The following is an 18,334-nucleotide window of genomic DNA, read 5'->3' on the forward strand; positions in this document are numbered from 1 at the left end:
TTAAACATGTAATACCACCTAACACCAGAGCCATAATCACCCATATCTATACTGATACCAATGCTTTTTATAATTAAAAGCAGGCTAATGCACTATTATATGGGGAGTGCCTTGTATCATGATATCTGAGGTGAATCCATCATCAAAAATCTTCTCCTCAATGTATTTACATTGGCCTACCACTGCATGTTTGCCAAAAATATTAAGCATTTCTCTTTACTCTTCTCAGTCACTCAATCCACTGCATTTGAGGACTTGTTGGTTTTTAACCGTGAATAGCAAATGTTTATTGTGTTAATTCTCTGAACTTAATCTATGCATTCAACAGCAGCACAAAAGCAGAGCGCTTACACTGAGAAGAGTGTTCATGTATCCAGAACCTTTTTTTTTATTTTTTTTTTTATACTCAATGCAATAGTTAGCATCAATGCTTTTGGTATCAATCTGCCAATCCCTAATGTGCAACAACTATTTATGGAAGGATAATAGTAGGTCTCTTCATGCCTTAGCTGTTATCTTACAGATCTGTGACAAAGTTGGATTCAATTATACAAAGCCATTGAAGACAAATCACACTCTCAATAAATGTCAAGGTTTTTTTTGCTGCTTGTTCAGAAATAATGAGAGATAATATATTTTTTTAAATTAGGCTGCACATTTATTTTTGGACTTTATGAATGGCGATTGTAAGCACATTCCCAGAATTCAAAAACTTACAATCATCTCTCTGCTCAAAGAAAAATGGCTGAATCCATTTTCCCCGTCATCAGAGGTTAAGTCTGGTGTTATCCAACATTTGTTATCTTTAACAAAAATCCACTGAAAAAAACCCCAAAAGTGCATATATCAGTACTTTCCCAGTCTGTTTCTGGCTCCCAGCCCCAAGGTCAGTGGCTCCTGAAGACATACAACTTTAAAAACTGCTCACAAAAAGGTAGTTTAATTAAAAAGTATCTGCTCAGTCATTTTCTTAAACTTTTTGGTTTTGTTTTGTTATCCTTTAGGTTTATTGTTATTTCTACATATTTGTTTCACATACAGCATTTGTGCACCACTTTTCCTTGTGGATATCAACATCCCATCAGTGACAGTGATGATTCCCGGACGTTTCAGTAACGAGTTCGCCCATTCTGCTTCATTGTTGTGTCGAGAATGTTGCTGTGAAATCATGTCTCAATGGAAAGAAAGATGCCGCTGTTCTTTATTTCACGCTGGATAGTCCATCACACTCACTCTGCCAATCTGCAGAAGATCCTGGCACCTGGAGCTGAGATTCGCTGCATAAAAGGTGCTCTTCTTTTCACAGATGAAGACATGCAAAATGATAAAAGCACTGAAAATATTTGGTCTGCGAGAGACTGGTGTGTCTGCACACACTGCCATCTGGGTGCTGTAGTTTTTAGCAAATGTTACTCAAACGGGACTAAATAGTGTATTTGTCAGGGACTATTTTCAGTGGTGGATTAATGCACGTTTGGTGCTCTAGTAAGTGTGAATAGCAGCAGGATGGTTTATGTGAGACTGACTAAAGAGCCCATGTTCATGGAGGCTATCAGTGCAACAGTTTGGTTGACTGAAGTGTTTTTAATAGTTTCTGGATACCAACAGAGGTGTATGGCTTGGAACAATAAGTTATCAGTCTTTGGATATACAGGCATTATGTGTTAGGATCGACTGTTGTCGGTTTTGGTTTTTGGGTTTTATTCATAATAAGAAAAGATAGAATAGATCTGTTGAGGCTGGTGGTAGCAGCACAGGCAAGAAGGACCCAAGCGCAGACACACATGCAGGCAGGTGCAGTGAAGGAACTTTAATAGATAAAATGAAGAGGACCTGGCTTACAGACAGATGGATGGACAAGCAAGTAGGCAGGTAGGTAGGCAGGCAGGTAGAGACGACAGGTTACTACAAGCAGGTAGCAGTCACATAGGGAAACACACAGAAACATAAGCAGACGATCTGACAAGGAGCTGGTAGAAATAGCTGGTTTAATGAGGAAACAGCTGGTATAATGAGGAAACTGGGAACTGGTGTGTGAACGGGCAGGGGAGCAGGAAACTTCAAGAAGACAGCCTGGTGGCAGAACAGACGAAGAGCAGGACACCTCGGGCAGACAGTCCGGGGGTTGGAGAGCCGATGAGCAGGAAACATTGGGTAGACGGCTGAGGGGCTGGAGAGCAGGAAAGCTGAAGACCTCAGCTGGGCGGCTCAGGGGCTGGAGAGCAGGAGAGCTTAGGATCTCGGACGGACTACCCAGAGGCAGGATACACAGGCGGAGCTGCTGCAGTGGACGGCCCAGAGGCGCAGAGGGAAACACAAGAAGACATGAGGAGAAGATCTGATGCGGAGTTGGTGTAAATGGCTGGTTTTCATCTGGGATAGTAAGGAAACTGGGACAGGGACAGGGAAGCTCAGGTGATTGAGAGTAGGAGACAGGTGAGCAGGTGGCTCTGGCAGTTAGGTGAGTGTGATAGGGAGGAAAGTCTGAGGACATCTGGTGGGTGGATGGAGAGTGGCAGGGTGAGGAGGCTAAAATAACCAGGGCTGAGACAGGAATCGTGACAGGAGTGATGGTAGGTCCAGAGGAGCAAACGAGAGAGTCCAGAGATGAATCGTGACAAGAATATAAACAGACTTATCCTTTAACATCAGTGGAGAAATGACCATGTAGATAAATAAAATAAATACAGTAATGCACATCAAACACTGCTTCATTAGTTTGTATGTTTGATGTGTGTTTAAGCTAAAATATTTCCATACAGACAAGAGTTTTCTTCTCTAGCACTTTTATAAAGTAAACTTTTTTTTTTTTTATTGAAGACATCGCTTTCACTGGCTCATGATCACGTAGCTCATGACTTTATTGTGATATTATTCTGTTTCCAAAAAGGAAAAAGATTCCCCCTGAACCTTCGTCTATTACATTTGCAGTGCAACAAACCAATCAAAAAGACTTTTTCTTGACCTGCAGACCACCAGCTTCTGTCTAAAGAAGGTTCATGCACTGCTGATTCAATGAACTCCTCCCTGAATGGTTGTGATGGCTGCTCTTGGAAAAGTAACCCTGAAAAAAGGGCGATTTTATTGTAAGAATGTTCACAAGAGTTGTCTCCTAAATCTAAAACAGTCAGTCCAGATATGGCCAGGAAGCAGACAGCCCATATAAGCTCCCTACGGGCTTTTGGGCTGAATGTTACATACCTAAAGTGATGGGGTTCTTAGGGACATTTCCAAAGCGTCATGCTCCTCCTTACATCTGCAGAAAGACAACATAAAAATTGTGTATTTTACAAATAATGGCAGCAATATGGGTCAACTCTTAACGCCTGTCCAATTCCATGTCAAATTCACTTTCCAAATGTCATGCCTACAAGATAATGTGCTGGTTGCTACTTGTGCAGAGGGTGGCTAAAATGTCAATAAATCGTTGTGTTTTGCTCAGGGTGGGAGAGCTGGAGATGTCTCAGGAAGAACTATGGAGCAGTTTTTCTATTTAGCTTCCCCCTCAGCTGTACCTAGCCTTATCATAACAGGAATCACTAAAGGTTTAGCTGTGACATTTTAAGATGATATTACTGCTGATTACAATGACACCATGCCCAAGAGGCCGATTTCTATCAGATGGAGAGAACATGTAGATCATGTCATGCATCGCCACACAATGCCTTTTGAACAACAAGGATGTTTTTTTTTTGTATATAAAAGTCATATATTTCTACAGGCATTCCTGTTATAATATCACAAAAATCCTTGCACGCACCTTCCACTCTCGCAAACAGTTTGGTTGCAGTGCTGTGACACAAGTAAAGACGAGTGGTGTGAAAGCAGTTTCAAAGATTCAATAAGCGAAGATATTATCTTGCTGTTGGTTTAACAAGTCAAATATCTTTTCTCTGAGATCAATAAATCACTGCCAGCAAATTACTTACAGTGAAATAGTGAGGGATGCCTTTCAAGTGATTCATTTGCATTTTCATTGAGTGTTTTTGTTTTCTGAAGCATTCTCTGCTCCTTCCTGGAAAGGTCAATGGGAAACGGTTAGTGTCTGCTTTATCTGCATAAACCAACTCTCAAGTTCAGCCAAGTAAGAAATAAGATTATCTTTATAGAAGCCAGTGTGAGAATCTGGCCTTTGAATCTTATTCAGTAGAGTATTAATGTCTTAGTGGGTAGAATCACCCCAAACTGCTATTAAAATAACCACAGTCTTGAGCAGGATGTTTTTCAATTCGCTGAGCCCCTCATGTTTAATGGAAATTGAGTGTCTCACCTTTTACATCAGTTGATCTTAACGTTTAATAGATTCTTTTAAGGATATTAATCTTTTCCATTATATCTTTGTCATGGATAAGAGTGAGGCATATTTCTCTCAAGCGAAGCAACTCATTAACTTCCCAGACACACCTAAGGTGTGATATGAGAAAACTCGGGTGAAAAGGAGAATAATAGGCTAACGGTTTGCCAGCGTAATGTATGCCTTGCTCTGTTATTTATTTATTTTTTAAAGCTTGCATTTAAAACTGGAAATGCAAATGCCTTTTTCCACCATTATTTCCTGCGTCCGATTGACATTTACTGAGAGCTACACCATTTGATCCCGCCATTAAGTCAAATGTCATTGCATGCACATTATGAAATTCTCAAATTAACAAAGAGGACTACAGTATTGCAGTGTCGGGCAGAAAAAATAGAGCTAGCACACCGACATTTCAACATAAGTAGCCATTCTTTTAGCCCAAACTGCTGATGGCAGTCTCCAGAGAGAGCAGATGCTGTTGCCTTCTGGCTCTGGGCTTCACCGTTCCATTCCAGTAACTGCCTCTGTGCCTCCTGAGATTTACTACTGTAAAAACTGCTCTCTCTCTCTCAACACATCCAGGTGAAGAAACACACTAATACAATAGGTGGCTTTTTTCCTGCCTTTAAGAATGTCATCAGCAGTCAGTGGTTATCTGGGTTAAGCACATGGGGCTCTGTTAATAATTGAGATTAAATGTATAGCATATGCCAAGTTCGATGTGCATTTCTTGCATTTGCTGTCTTAAAGATTATAGAATCAGATATAAAACATTAAACGGGGAGATTACAGTTTCTTTGAAAGGACTTTGAAAGGGGGAAGAAATCTGTCAAGAAATCATTTTCTTCCCCAAGACATACAATCAATCATTTCCATTGCCTCTGTCTATTGTGTGCTCCTCAGTTCATACGGTTGACATGGCGCGGTGAAGTCATGTTGGCTCCATCACATCACATGACAACCTCAAAATTGTGGTTGTTCATGTAATTGAACATGCCAGTCCTCCTCTGATGCCTGAATTCATCTCCTGAGATGAAATCACATTTGCCCTTCAAATGTTTGCATTAGCAGCTGAATGGCATGAACAGAATCATTTGGTCATGTTCCCGTTACAGCCATATGTTATCTGTCAGGGATGGAAACACCAGATCATACTTGTAAAGGAGTTGCGTCTATGCCTTTGCTTTGGTTGATGCTGGAACGTGTCTTTTTCTACAACTGTCAAACACCAAAAGCGAGTCAGAAATCTGGTATAATACAGAGCATTTCCTTCCTTCAAAAACTGACATACATGCATGGGCAGAAAGTGGTTATGCTTTATTTTATTTTTTTTGTGATATCAGGTGGCTTCTGAAGATACATAATTCAGACAGAAATCCGCGAGAGATATGTCAAATCTCTGCTGGTCTTCTTTTCCATCTGAAAGGGGCTCAGCAGAAATCTTGGTCTAACCCTCCTGACAAGGTCAGAGTGTCTAATGCAACCTTTTGTGGAAAGCACTCAGCACAAAAAAATGGACCCTAAACTGTTTGATACCTGCTGTTTGCACTCTAAAGGCAGCTCACTAGAGCTGATTATGCAGACCCACCCTGCCACTCTCCATCCCAGAGTATTTGTTCTGGGCCACTGTTGACTGAATATGACTTGAACAGCTGGAGGTATCTGCAAGGGTCACATAAAAAGCTTTCTACAAGAATAAAGCAATTCTAGTTATCTGATGGTTGGATGGTAGACAATTAATAGATGATGTTTGAATACTAAATTTGTAATTACCACAAAGAAGAAATTTAAGTTTTATGTATTTCCCTGCATTAATTGCTCCCTTTATATTAGTTTTCTCAAGGAGGTATGACATTGGTATGACTGAAAATGTCGGTACTGATATAATGAGCAGGCACTAACCTCCAACCCAAGATAACCTAATTAAAAGTCACACTGACATTAACACAAATCATTAATCATTAAACATAACTGTACTCAGTATGCTGTGTGGTTCAACCTAAATGTCTAGATAAGAATAGTATTTTTTTAAATGTTCTAATAGGGCTGTCACTTTTTCAAAAAAAATCAAGATCGAACGAATTTGAAATTACCCACAATTCGTTTGAATTAATTTCAAAGGCCCAAAACAACGTTTAGAAAAAAATGTGCCGCACTTTTCATTCAGTGAATCTCAAAGTCTCAAAGTACTACAGTAACAAAGAACACACAGCCAACAGGAGGGAGCTCCGACACCTTTGAACTAGAAACGTAGCGAGGTAAAACACGGAACCTAAAACATGGAACCGATAGTCAAGCCAAATATTCCGACCTAATTTCTCATATTATTTGCCAGAAACACAAGTCTATCAACATGATCCGTATCAAGTTTGGCTCCCTTTTTATTAACTGTTGCCTGCCGATGGTCTGATGCGCTTATAGAGACTGCAGCCTACTTTTCGAACTGTTCATTACAGCTCGAATTTGAACTTTTCACCCCACGTTCGAATGAATGTTAGAATTTTGACTAAAAAGTGACAGCCCTATGTTCTAATGTGTCTTTGACCCAACATCACCACAACAGAAGCGTGTCAATGGGGCTAATTCAGATGTCCAATAACAGCTGCACAGAGGGGACCAAATGCTATGACGAAGGTTTTAACTTAGAAGTGATGTAGTAGATATCAATTTATTTTAGAATTGGATTGTAAACCCCAGGAAGACATATAATATTTCTTTTCAGAAAGACCAGTGAAAGAAATGCTCACTGAGAGATTGCATTGAGTTACATAAGCTCATGGTCATTTGCTGTCGGCACAACTGGATCCATGAAAGGGAGACAGCTAACACTAGCTACACGCTCGCCATTTTACTGTATAATGTGGGACAAACACACAACACAGAGTGTGCAGGAGCTGCCAGTAGCTAGACATGTTTCCATCCACTTGTTTGTAAAAAAAAAAAAAAAAAAAAAAGAAGAAGAAGAGTTTTCATATAGATGAAATAAATAAGACATAACATTTTAACTAGTGAGCTTTAGTGGTGCTGGTATAGGTGAAATTTGTTAACAAACTAGTTGTTTATCCCTGCACCCCAATCTTAATGCAAAGCTAAGTCAATGATCCCCTGGCCCCAGCTGCATATTTAACAGACAGATGTTAGAGTTGTATTGATCTTCTGATGTCACTCTTGGCAAGAAACTGAATTTATTAATTTTTCAAAAAAAAAATAGAACTATGCTTCTTTGGTGCTTGTATGTTTGAGATACTGTAAAGACAATTAAATATTTCCTCTCCAAAGAAATACAAAGAATAACCTGTACTTAAAATAATAATAAAAAAACCTGTTGAAATAGAAAATCCCACTGCACAGCAGGTCTACACAGCAGGCTGCACAGCAGGATTATGGTCAAAGTAAAAGAATTACTGGGAATCTTTTTTGAATATTTTCCTATGCTGTTCAAGTGAACTTCATTTCACCATTACCGTGCTCTATTTCTCCCCACCTCCACAGGCATAATAGGAAAATAGCTAATATAAAAACTGAAATTGTATTCTTTCCTCTGTAAAGAGAGATGATTGCATATCAAGTTGGCTGGTTGAAGTACCTACTGTGTATGACTCCTGTGTGGTGGGAGAGGAAGCATTTTTCTTCCAACCAATGGAAGAGTGAGTCAGGTTTATGACTATAGGGAGCAGAGGGTGGCCTTTATTTCCCTGAGAAGAGTCATTATTATTGCCCTGCAAATTTATGGCTTGCTTCTGGAGAGAACCTACCAGCAGAGTGCCTGTCATTTCTCTTACTATCTTATGCATTATTGATAAGTCTATGGTCCTATCATCCATTGTGTGCTACTGCCGTAACTCAACAGCAGAAAACAACATATACAGAATACTGCAGATGTGTAGAGCCAGTCTCTCTTTTGTTCTCTCTTCTGTATTTTACACCACTATTTTATGAGGACTCTGGCCTGGTAAAGAGAAGTTATGACTATACCGAGCATGATATCAACAACTTTGACCCGTCTTTAAGAAAATAAATGTTGTCACTTGTCTCTTAATAAATATATTGTGTTGATTTCATAGCTGAAAGCGTCTAAGAGAGGAAAGATATATTAAACACACTTTAAAGAGTGATTACCCTGCAGAAGTACCACTTTAAAAAAAAAGAAAAGAAAAGTAATTGGCTAATCAAATTAAACTCAGTGTCATGAACTAGTTTACATGGTTTTGACGCTTGGGTTCGTATTGAGGTTGACGGGACACGGATGATGGCTTAAGACAGAATAGATGTGGGCTGTAATGAGCGTGCTAATCCGAACGCAAGAAGCTCTAGATCAAGCAGAACGGACAAGAGTGGTTTGTCTTTAAATGCAGGTGAACCCAGCTGGGAGAATGAAAAAATTATATTCATTAAATCCCCTGGTGAAATTATACAAATAGAAATGAGATATTTAACTTTGGAAACCACTGACTATCATGTGGTATACAGCTGCTTTATTGAGCTGTGTAAGAGTAATGCCTCACACGAGAACAACTGATTCATTGTAGGAGTCTGCTTTAGTTAATATGTCCTGATAAATACCTGCTATTAGCCACAAACTCGACAGTTACATGGCGAGATAATTATATCATCATGTTGTTGAAAGATATTAAGGATCAGCCTCTTGCATCAAAGGATGCTCTCCTTTGATTCTGTCCTTCACCTGGCCATGAACGTCGCTGCTGTTCAAAGAGAAGGCAAGAAGAAAAAGAGCATCCATGCCCAGACATCTTTCATTTTGCTTTATCAAAAGTGCTTGTAAAGCTGCCATCTTTCGACAGGTGAATGCACACAAAATGGAGCTGTATGTACTGCATGGGTTACAAGTGGAAACACACACACACACACACACACACACACACACACACACACACACACACACACACACACACACACACACACACACACACAGACAGAGAGACCAGCATCATTGCACAGTGCTAAACAAGTTAATCAGTGATGTTTTATTTGGCACCTCCTACATGTGCTACCTCTTTTTCTCTGTCTCTTTCCTCCAGAGCTCCTCTCACTGAAGGACCCTTCAGACCAGCAGCAATCATCCTATTTAGACAGCTGAGAGGGCTGTTTTTTGAAACACGGTATTGTGTAATTCTGCCTGCGCTTGCAATCATGCTCTTCACTCTGCGATGATGAGGTTAATTCCAGTCTTTTTTGTATATTTTGCTTATTTGGTTGTTTACATAAGCTGTTTGATTCAACTGCAAAACCAGCTCATTTTTAATTGTAAACTGTCAGCTTTCAACATGTTTTCTCATATTTCTGAAAATTATGAGTTGATTGCATTGGCCTTGTTTTCTAATTTATCTTTTATGCCATTTTTTTTGTCAGAATCAACCATTTTTACAAACATACACACTATTACATATTTTATTTGTTTTCTTCTTGATTAATTATAAAAATTTGTCTGAGTAACATGTTTAAAACTGTAGGTACACATGGTGATGCATCCTGGGCTTCAACAGTAAAGGAAGATAAAGACTAAACAAATTTGTTTATTAGCTCCGCACTTTCCGAAGCTCAGCCAATCCATCACCACTGAACGACCTTATGAATACATTATAATACATTAAAGCTGATTGGCTGCACAGGAGTCAGTTTGTGAGTTATGTTGTTTGTCATTCTGTTGCCTTAGCTCCCTCAGTGACAATGCATCCTCTTCTTCATTTAAAAGATAGATACCAGTGCAACTGTTTGCTGAAGTCTCTGAAAATTTGTGCACAAATAATTCTCATAACCACAATTTTCTACATGAGAGAAATCAAGGAAATTATTTCTAATTGCTACTTCAGGCTTCAGTGGAGCCTATACACATATTGCAGAACCAACAAATACCTGATAATCAAATGCACTTGTAAGCATTTTAAGGTTTATCATTGATTTGTCTTGCCTAGGAGGAACACTTGCCTGGACTGGTTATAGAGGGGACACAAGTGGCAGACAAAAGCAGCTGTATATGAATCTGGTCTGACAGAAACTTACTAATATATCATCCTGGACTGTACTATATTGCACACATTCTGCAGTCTTATAAATCACATGCATGAATCAAGTAAGAAAGAGAATACAGCAGCGCTAGTGTTGCTGCTACTGCTAATAGAAATGAAGAGAAACTCAATCTGCGGCTGTAGCTGAGCTGCCACTGAATGCAGACACTTCCAGTCTTACACTCCCAGGACTGCAGGAACCGGCTTGGTGTCAAGAAAACACTCAGTGACACTTAACCCTTCGATACAGCCAAACAAACTGTAATATTTTGACATTTTGCCATCAGTTGCAGGGTCCAACAGACGCTGAATAACATAACAACTGAGGTACAGTCGTGAGGATTGCCCTCAGTTAAATGAGTATTTAGTAATTTAATTAAGTTTTCATAAAAATAACAAATTAAACAGTGGAGTGTTTGCAACCAGTACATAAATATGTATCAGTTTACAAAAGCAAATCAGTTCTGTTTTTATAATGGGTTTCTCTGGCAGTATGTCAAATCTGGCAGAGCTTTGTGTAATAAGTGCAATTACAAACTGCATAGAAAGCCTTTGATTTAGTGCTTTTAGTTTTGATTAAAAATTAACTGATCTTCTTTTGCCTCTTTTTTAAACAATTTAATTGAATTGAAGCAGTACTTGGCAGATACATTAAACGGAGGCTGTATGAATTCCACCAGGGGTGTGTGCTAAGTTCAGTCCTGCATGTGCTCTTTAGCAGCGACTGCATGCCAACACACACCGGCACTATAAAGTTTCAAAGATGATGTCACCATCATCGGCCTGATCACCAAGAATGGTGTGTTGGACTACAGAGAGGAGGTAACAGCCCTTTCATCAACCTCCATCTCAGCGTCTACCAAGGAGATGGTGCTGCATTTTAGGAGGGTACAGGAGGTACACACACCCCATCTACATCCACGGGACACCTGTGGAGAGAGTCGACAGCTTCAGATCCACATTAGCAAGAACCTGAAGTGGTCAGCTCATACTGAGTCCGTGGTGAGGACCGCGAACCAGCGCATTTTCTTCCCCAGGAGACGGGGGAGGTTTGGCATGGACAGGAGGATACTGTACAACTTATAAAGATGCACCACTGGCTGCATAGCCTGGTATGGGAGCAGCTATAAGCAGGACTGCCCTGCTAAAGCCCTGCAGAGAGTGATAAGAGCTGCTCATTGCATCGGCGGATCTCAATTGCCATCCATGCAGGACCTCCACATTCAGAGGAGCATGAGGAAAGCTTGAAAAATTATTGAGGACCCCAACAAACGGTTTAGAGGCTGCAGAACAAGGTCCATCAGTCTCAGAGCTTCTATCGGCAAGACATCAGACTGTTGAACTATGGGACTTTTAACAATTTTTTTTTTTTTTTTTATTGTCTAATTTTAACTTATCCATACCCAATGTGCAATAGATGTACAGTATATATTATTCCATCTTTTCATCATTATCAACTTGTTTTTCTCTCTCTTTATCTTCTTCCTATTACTGTTGTGAATAAATGCTAATAGTATTGTAATGTATAGCTTGAAGAAGCATCATTGTCATGCTGTGCTTCCTGTACTGCTGCACCACAAGTATACCTGGAGCTTTCCACTTACTGTAAACAAAACAACATGTACTTACATGCACACTATCCAGGTGATGGCACTGTGCTTGTTTCTTACAGAGAATGCATAAAGAATTGTTTCAAGCCATTTTTTGAAGTCAACTGCTGTGCTTTGACGTTCAGTGGTAAACTGCCATTGACAATGTTGAATCTATCTTATACTGGAGATTTTAGGACAACATTGTTGAATGTGTTGGTTGTTTTGAAGAAGTTGTTTTGCTGCTTTAATTTAAGGTATTCCTGCTGTTTTGGGCAGGCTTTTCATTTTGGTTGTAGCAGACACTAAAGCTCCCAAGGAAAGCACAACATGGAACCATCATTTCAGTATATGTCCAAGAACAGAAGTCATTGTCGAGTGCAAATACAGACCATGTATTTGTCATTATGTTGTGTAATTTTGAGGGCTTGTTGCAACAAATTGCTTGAAAAGACCAAAACCAACAATGGATTAGTCCATTTCTCAAGACACTGCATCTTCACAATCCTCCTTGTAGCACTCAACCTCAACCCCATTGGTTTCTACTGGATGTGTAAATCCTTAAAATCGGGTCACAAATAGCTCACTGCAGATTCAGTTTTTAAAAAAGGCTCAGAAATGTCCCTAAACAGCTGGGCACTGTCGCACTTAGCCAACGTTACTCAAACTTTGGGAATATTTGCAGCAATGGATTAATACACATTTAGTACTCCAGTGAGTATTTACAGCAGCAGGATAGAGTATATGGGATTGGCTCAAAATAAACTACAGTGCCCATGTTCATTGTAATGAAGAAAGATGTCACTGAGTGCGGCGCTGTGACTCACTCATGTGTCCCTAATAGATTTACAACAACAATGCAGGTCTATGGCGAAGAGGAATAAGCTATATCAGACACCTAAGCAATTCTAGTTGGTAGGATCAGTTATGTTAGTTTTAATGTTTTCATTCGATTCATTGACAGTAGTTAAGAGAAATTTATGGAACCTCACCTGATTTACTCTTTACAAGGGGGTTCATTTGAATGATTTGATTTTCTTCATCAATGAAAATTATTTTTCAAAATTATGTAATAGTACTTCTAAAACCTAAAAACCAGAAAATTAGGTTTTGAGTGTTGCTACCGACAACCCCTGTAAAACTGTTGCTCAACTACATGAAATCTAAAAGAAAAACCTCCTTTGTGTTCATACATACTGTGTGCTGCACACAAAGGCATCCAGTTTCTATTGCCATTTCCCCCTGAGTAAACCTATACGGTCTGATTTAAAGACAATTTATTGACTTGTCCATATGGTTTATAGGTTTCTAAATGGCTCCACTTCTCTTTAGGAAAAGAATGGGAATTTAATCACACACCTTTGGCGGGCTTAGCGTGGCAGCTGTGACAGTCAACAACCTCATCATGTCAGCCTGAGACTCAGGAGAGACTGCCCTTGAAACACAAAGAACCTCTGAGGACACTGATTCACTTAAGCCACCACGGCGCTCATTCGTGATTACAAAAGGCCAGTGCACTCAAAACCTTTGCAGCGCAGACAAGCATCTTTAAAACAACATAGCGGGATTCTGTGTATCAAAATAAGTTAGTCATTAATGCCTCCCACATTCCCAGAGAGGGCTTCCATCATCACTGCTCCCTGCTCATCGACAATTTCAGCTCAGGGTAATGATACACTTAATTATTCTGGGTCCTGGCCAGAAATGTGAAGATGACACAATTTGGTAACAGAATCCCAGTATTACAAGGTTCCTGATGTGTAATTACACAGATGTTATGAGTGAATCAGGTACTGTATATGGGCTTGCAGTTGATTTGTGCCATCATGTCTCATCCTGCTTTTCATTTTGAGCCAAGGACAAGCCGATACGCCTCAGTTGCTCTTATAATTATTTCTGCTTCTCTCCCTTTTCCATGCCCAGTCTCTCTGTCATGCTCTCAGTCTCAGCCGAGGCCTGGGTGTCGATCCCTGAGGACGTGACGCTGGAATGCCTATCTCAGGCGTCTGCAGATGAGTATTGGGAACTATCTTAGATTCAACACAATTTTCCAAATCAAGACTGAGGATTTAAATGAAATCTTACAATGTTATCTCTCAGGTCGAATTGGTCACTCAAGTGTGCTGCCCTGATAGACTGATAACAAAGACCACTTATTTTTTATTATCCACATGCCACAGATGACATCTGACTGCATGTGTGCACAATGTGTAGATGCTACAGTGCTTGTGGGTAGTGTATGTCATCCGTTCTTTCTTCAGCTCTTCAATCAAATTTGTTTATGTTGCAGTGTAATTCAGTGTGGTATTCAAAAGATAGATCATAATCCACAGGACAATCCTTGTATTCTTCTTGTAATATGCACACAACAGCAGCACCGTCCCCAGACATGCGAGCTTTGGTGGTTGTCTGTGTTCACCAGATAAAGAGGAACAATGGTTCTAATAGGCAGCAGAGAGTCTCCACAACCAGTGTTTCGGCGCTGCACATTTGTTCTCACAAAGGCTAAATGTATTTTGAGTGGCAGATTAAGGATATTGGTCAGGGGCTCTGTATTGTCAAGTCTGAAAAGTGGGGTAAATGTGTGTTTGGATGATAATTCACACATTCTTAGGCTCGACGGCGGACAAAAAAGCCATACTGTTCCTGGTTTTGGGAAATGTGTTTCACAGATTGTTAATTATGGGTAACATAATCTCATTAAGTCCTTTTGCTTTGCGACTCGATTTCTTTTACAAGCATTAGTCATGATTGAGTAGTTTATGGGTTTAAGTTCCTCTTTTGTCTGAGTTCAAAAAAATGACCGTCTTCATAAGGGCTCAGTTTTATCCCATTTGTATTCCACAAGGAAGCATGGATGTCCAGGAGCAGCAGCAGCAGCAGCAGCAGCAGCAGCAGCAGCAGCAGCAGCAGCTCAGTTTGTCTGGTCAAGTGTCTGTAATACCAAGACTGTCTTAGAAAGACATAAACATCCAAAAGTGATTAGGTGGACACAAACATGACAATGTTGCTCCATAACTGCTAGATGTGTAATTAAGCAACTCTCTGCTAACACATTCGCCATATCAGCAATCAAAGGTGATGATATGTCAATGTTGTGTTCACAGCTTGTGTCTGCCGAAAAAAAAAAAAAAATAGAATTGCAGGTTTCAGCAAAAGTAGCAAAACTGCACTTATTAATAGGCGATATGATGAAAACACTCAGTTATTAAAGAGTAAAAGTGCAGAAGCATTTTCAGCAAGATTTACTTCAAGTATCAAAAGTATTGATTATGCAGATTGGCCGTTATCAGTTTAATAACCTGTATATTGTTAGATTATCATTATTATTGGAACAACTAGTGAGTACAGCTGAAGTGAAGTTAAAAGTACAACATTTTAGATGTAGAAACGTAAAGAATCAGCAAATAGAAATATTAAAGTAAGACATAAATACCCCAGAGTTGTACCTACAGTGAGCTCAGTACCACTGCACTCCACAGCTTACTGTACATATATCTGTTGACATGTCCCCTTCAAGAAGAGCATTGATAACCAGCTATCTGAGTATTTTGTTGAACGGATATCCTTCATCTGATCCAGGCTGCCCTCTAGGGATCTTGGAGGGTGAAGCCAAAGCTAGACTTCCTCTGTTCTTCCCTCTTCACTTTCAGATGTTGAATGCTTTGAGAAAAATCTCTTTTCAAAAATGTATTTGAAATACAGATGATTTTACTCTAAATAAATATCAAGGTGAGCATGATCGATGCTATGGTAGCTGTTTTTGCGAAGATTATTGATTGTGAGAGTAGGTTACTCTGGGCCTTGTTTTCACCTAATGATCTCAGTAAATCTTGTATTTCATCGGGGACGACAGTCAGTTAAGACACACTGCAGGACACGGCGTCTCTAGTCTCTGGAAGGTGTGATTGAGTCCTTGAGAGCTCCTTGGATAGAAAGACATGGCAATTGCTCCTCTGTCTGTGCTAGAACATGTCAACATGCCCTGTGTATCCATGTTGGCCGCACTGGCTATCGATGTTTATTTTAGACCAGTGATGTGTCATTAATAGCTCCGTCGTCCACAGGGCTGATGAAAAAACTCTTAAGTCCCTGGTATTCACATGACATTGCCCTCCCTCCGAGTGTAAACATTGTGAAGACAGATTAGTTCTGCTGCTGTGGCTAAAGAAGATTAGCAGAGATTATTAACAAACATGTTGGATTAAATAGATAGTATCACTTCCTTCTTTGCAGACATCCCAACCGTGTGACTAAAACAGAATTTGGGATGCAACTGCTCAGACCAGCAGCATGGTTAAAACATCACGCCTCAGCTCGGTAGCAGTCCACACAGGGATTGGACGCAGTGCTGCCTGGATTCAATCTTCTTGGTCCCAATTAAAGCCAGATTTACTGACATCAGTCACAGTTCATCACAGTGATTATGCTCAAGCTGTTCAGCGAGGAGATGATACAGAGCTTATGGGAGCTGCCACTAATTGGAAGTCCTCACTCTCTCACTTTGTGTCCACTCATAAACCTACCTATTCCGTTGCAATATCTGTCACATATCTACATGGGACAGCTTTAAATAATGTATTCATGCAACGCTCTACACACTAAAAACCACTCACTCAAAACTGACCCAGTTTGTGTACTACCGGGTTATTTACCCACGCTATGGTTTGGCTGCAAACTTACATGTCACTGTTTGTTTCTGCTTGTTAATAATAAGTGTATCCTTTACAGTTTGAATGTCATATGCACAGTGGTGGAAATTAACTTTGTACGTTTACTCACGTACTACACTAAAGTACTAATATGAAGTATCTGTACTTTACCATTGTATTCACACATTATGATATTTGATATAAAGTTTTACATGTATATACTCCACTCTGTTTAAAGGGAAATATTGTAGCCAAGTTATTACTACACTTCACTTATCTAACAGATAGATTAAATAATAATTTATATAACATTATAAATCAAGACTTTGCAAACATATACAAATATATGAACAACTTTAAAACAATGATGTAATGTAAAAACAATTAAATAAGCTTTGAGCTTAAACAATTAGTCATTATGCTTTTAGTTGATTAGTCAATTATCAAAAATTCCCGAGCAACTGTTTTTAACACTGGATAATCATTTAAGTAATTTTTCATGCGAAAATGAAATTAATCATTTCATAGTTTTTAACCTTTCAAGCATGATGATTTTTCTTTCTCTGAGCATTTATCATTATTGTCTTACATTTTACAAACCCGACAATAAAAAAATTGATCAAGAAAATAACGAGCAGATTGATGCATAATGAAAATAATCATTAGTTGTGGCTTTGTATGAAAAATAGTAAAAAAGATTGTTCCACCTTAAACAAGAGTAAAATTCTACTTACACATTAATGCACAAGTAACAATAATCTAATGATATACTGTATAATAGGAAACATACACTGGCCATTTCTCTGTAATGAGTACTTTTGATAAGCAGGACTTTTACTTGTAACTGAATATTTTTAGATACTGATACTTTTACTTTTGATATCATGATACTGGTATGATACTGGTACTTTTACTTAAGTAAACAATGTGAATGCTTCCTCCACTATTACATATGCACATTGTTTTGTACAGTTAAAAATAAAATTGTGACATTTATAAGGTAAAACTTGAGTTGTTGTTTCTAACATTGGGTCAAAAAACATATTTTAGTTTGGGTAAATAACCCAAATATATAAAACAAATATAGGTCAAACCCACTTATTGGGTAAAGTTAACCCAGTATTGTGTTGGCACTATATTGAATCAAACTGGGTTAAATTTTGACCCAGTGATTTTTGGTTGATTGAAGATAAACCGAGATTCAAAGAGAAAACCGGCCAGCCGTAAGCCATAGACTCTGTTTATCTGATTTTCACATAATGTTATCTAAGGTTATAAATAAATGTATTGATTCACTCACATAAGCAATTTTCGCCCATCTGAAAAAAAGGAGTCAATATGCACCTTGCAGGGACATGATAAGAAAGGATCATTTAAACATACATTTGTATTAATGGCATTGTTCTCTTCTTGAATGGCTCGCCAATGTATCTTGTATTGCAGGTGCCCAAGGCCCGGCGCTATGGGGCTGTAGTCATGCAGTATGCTGGAAAATGAAGTTTGACCTGAAGTGGGATAATGCGACCTGGTATGAGATCACTAATTTTATCTGCTGTCAGGTATTTTCTTTGAGGCCAGCTCAATGAGTCAGAATCTTTGATCATGTATTATTCAGTTCTTGAAAACACACATAGAAATATGTATAAGATAATACCGTGTCAATTAAAAATACACAAACAACTAAAAACAGCACTTTAGAATGTTGTCATATTTGGTGGCCTGGCCTGCAGCTATAGTAAAAGTGTCGGTGTTATATACACTGACACTTTT

The sequence above is a fragment of the Seriola dumerili genome, unplaced genomic scaffold, assembly GCF_002260705.1.
Source record: "Seriola dumerili isolate Sdu_G_001 unplaced genomic scaffold, Sdu_1.0 BDQW01001222.1, whole genome shotgun sequence".
In the NCBI taxonomy this organism is placed as follows: domain Eukaryota; kingdom Metazoa; phylum Chordata; class Actinopteri; order Carangiformes; family Carangidae; genus Seriola; species Seriola dumerili.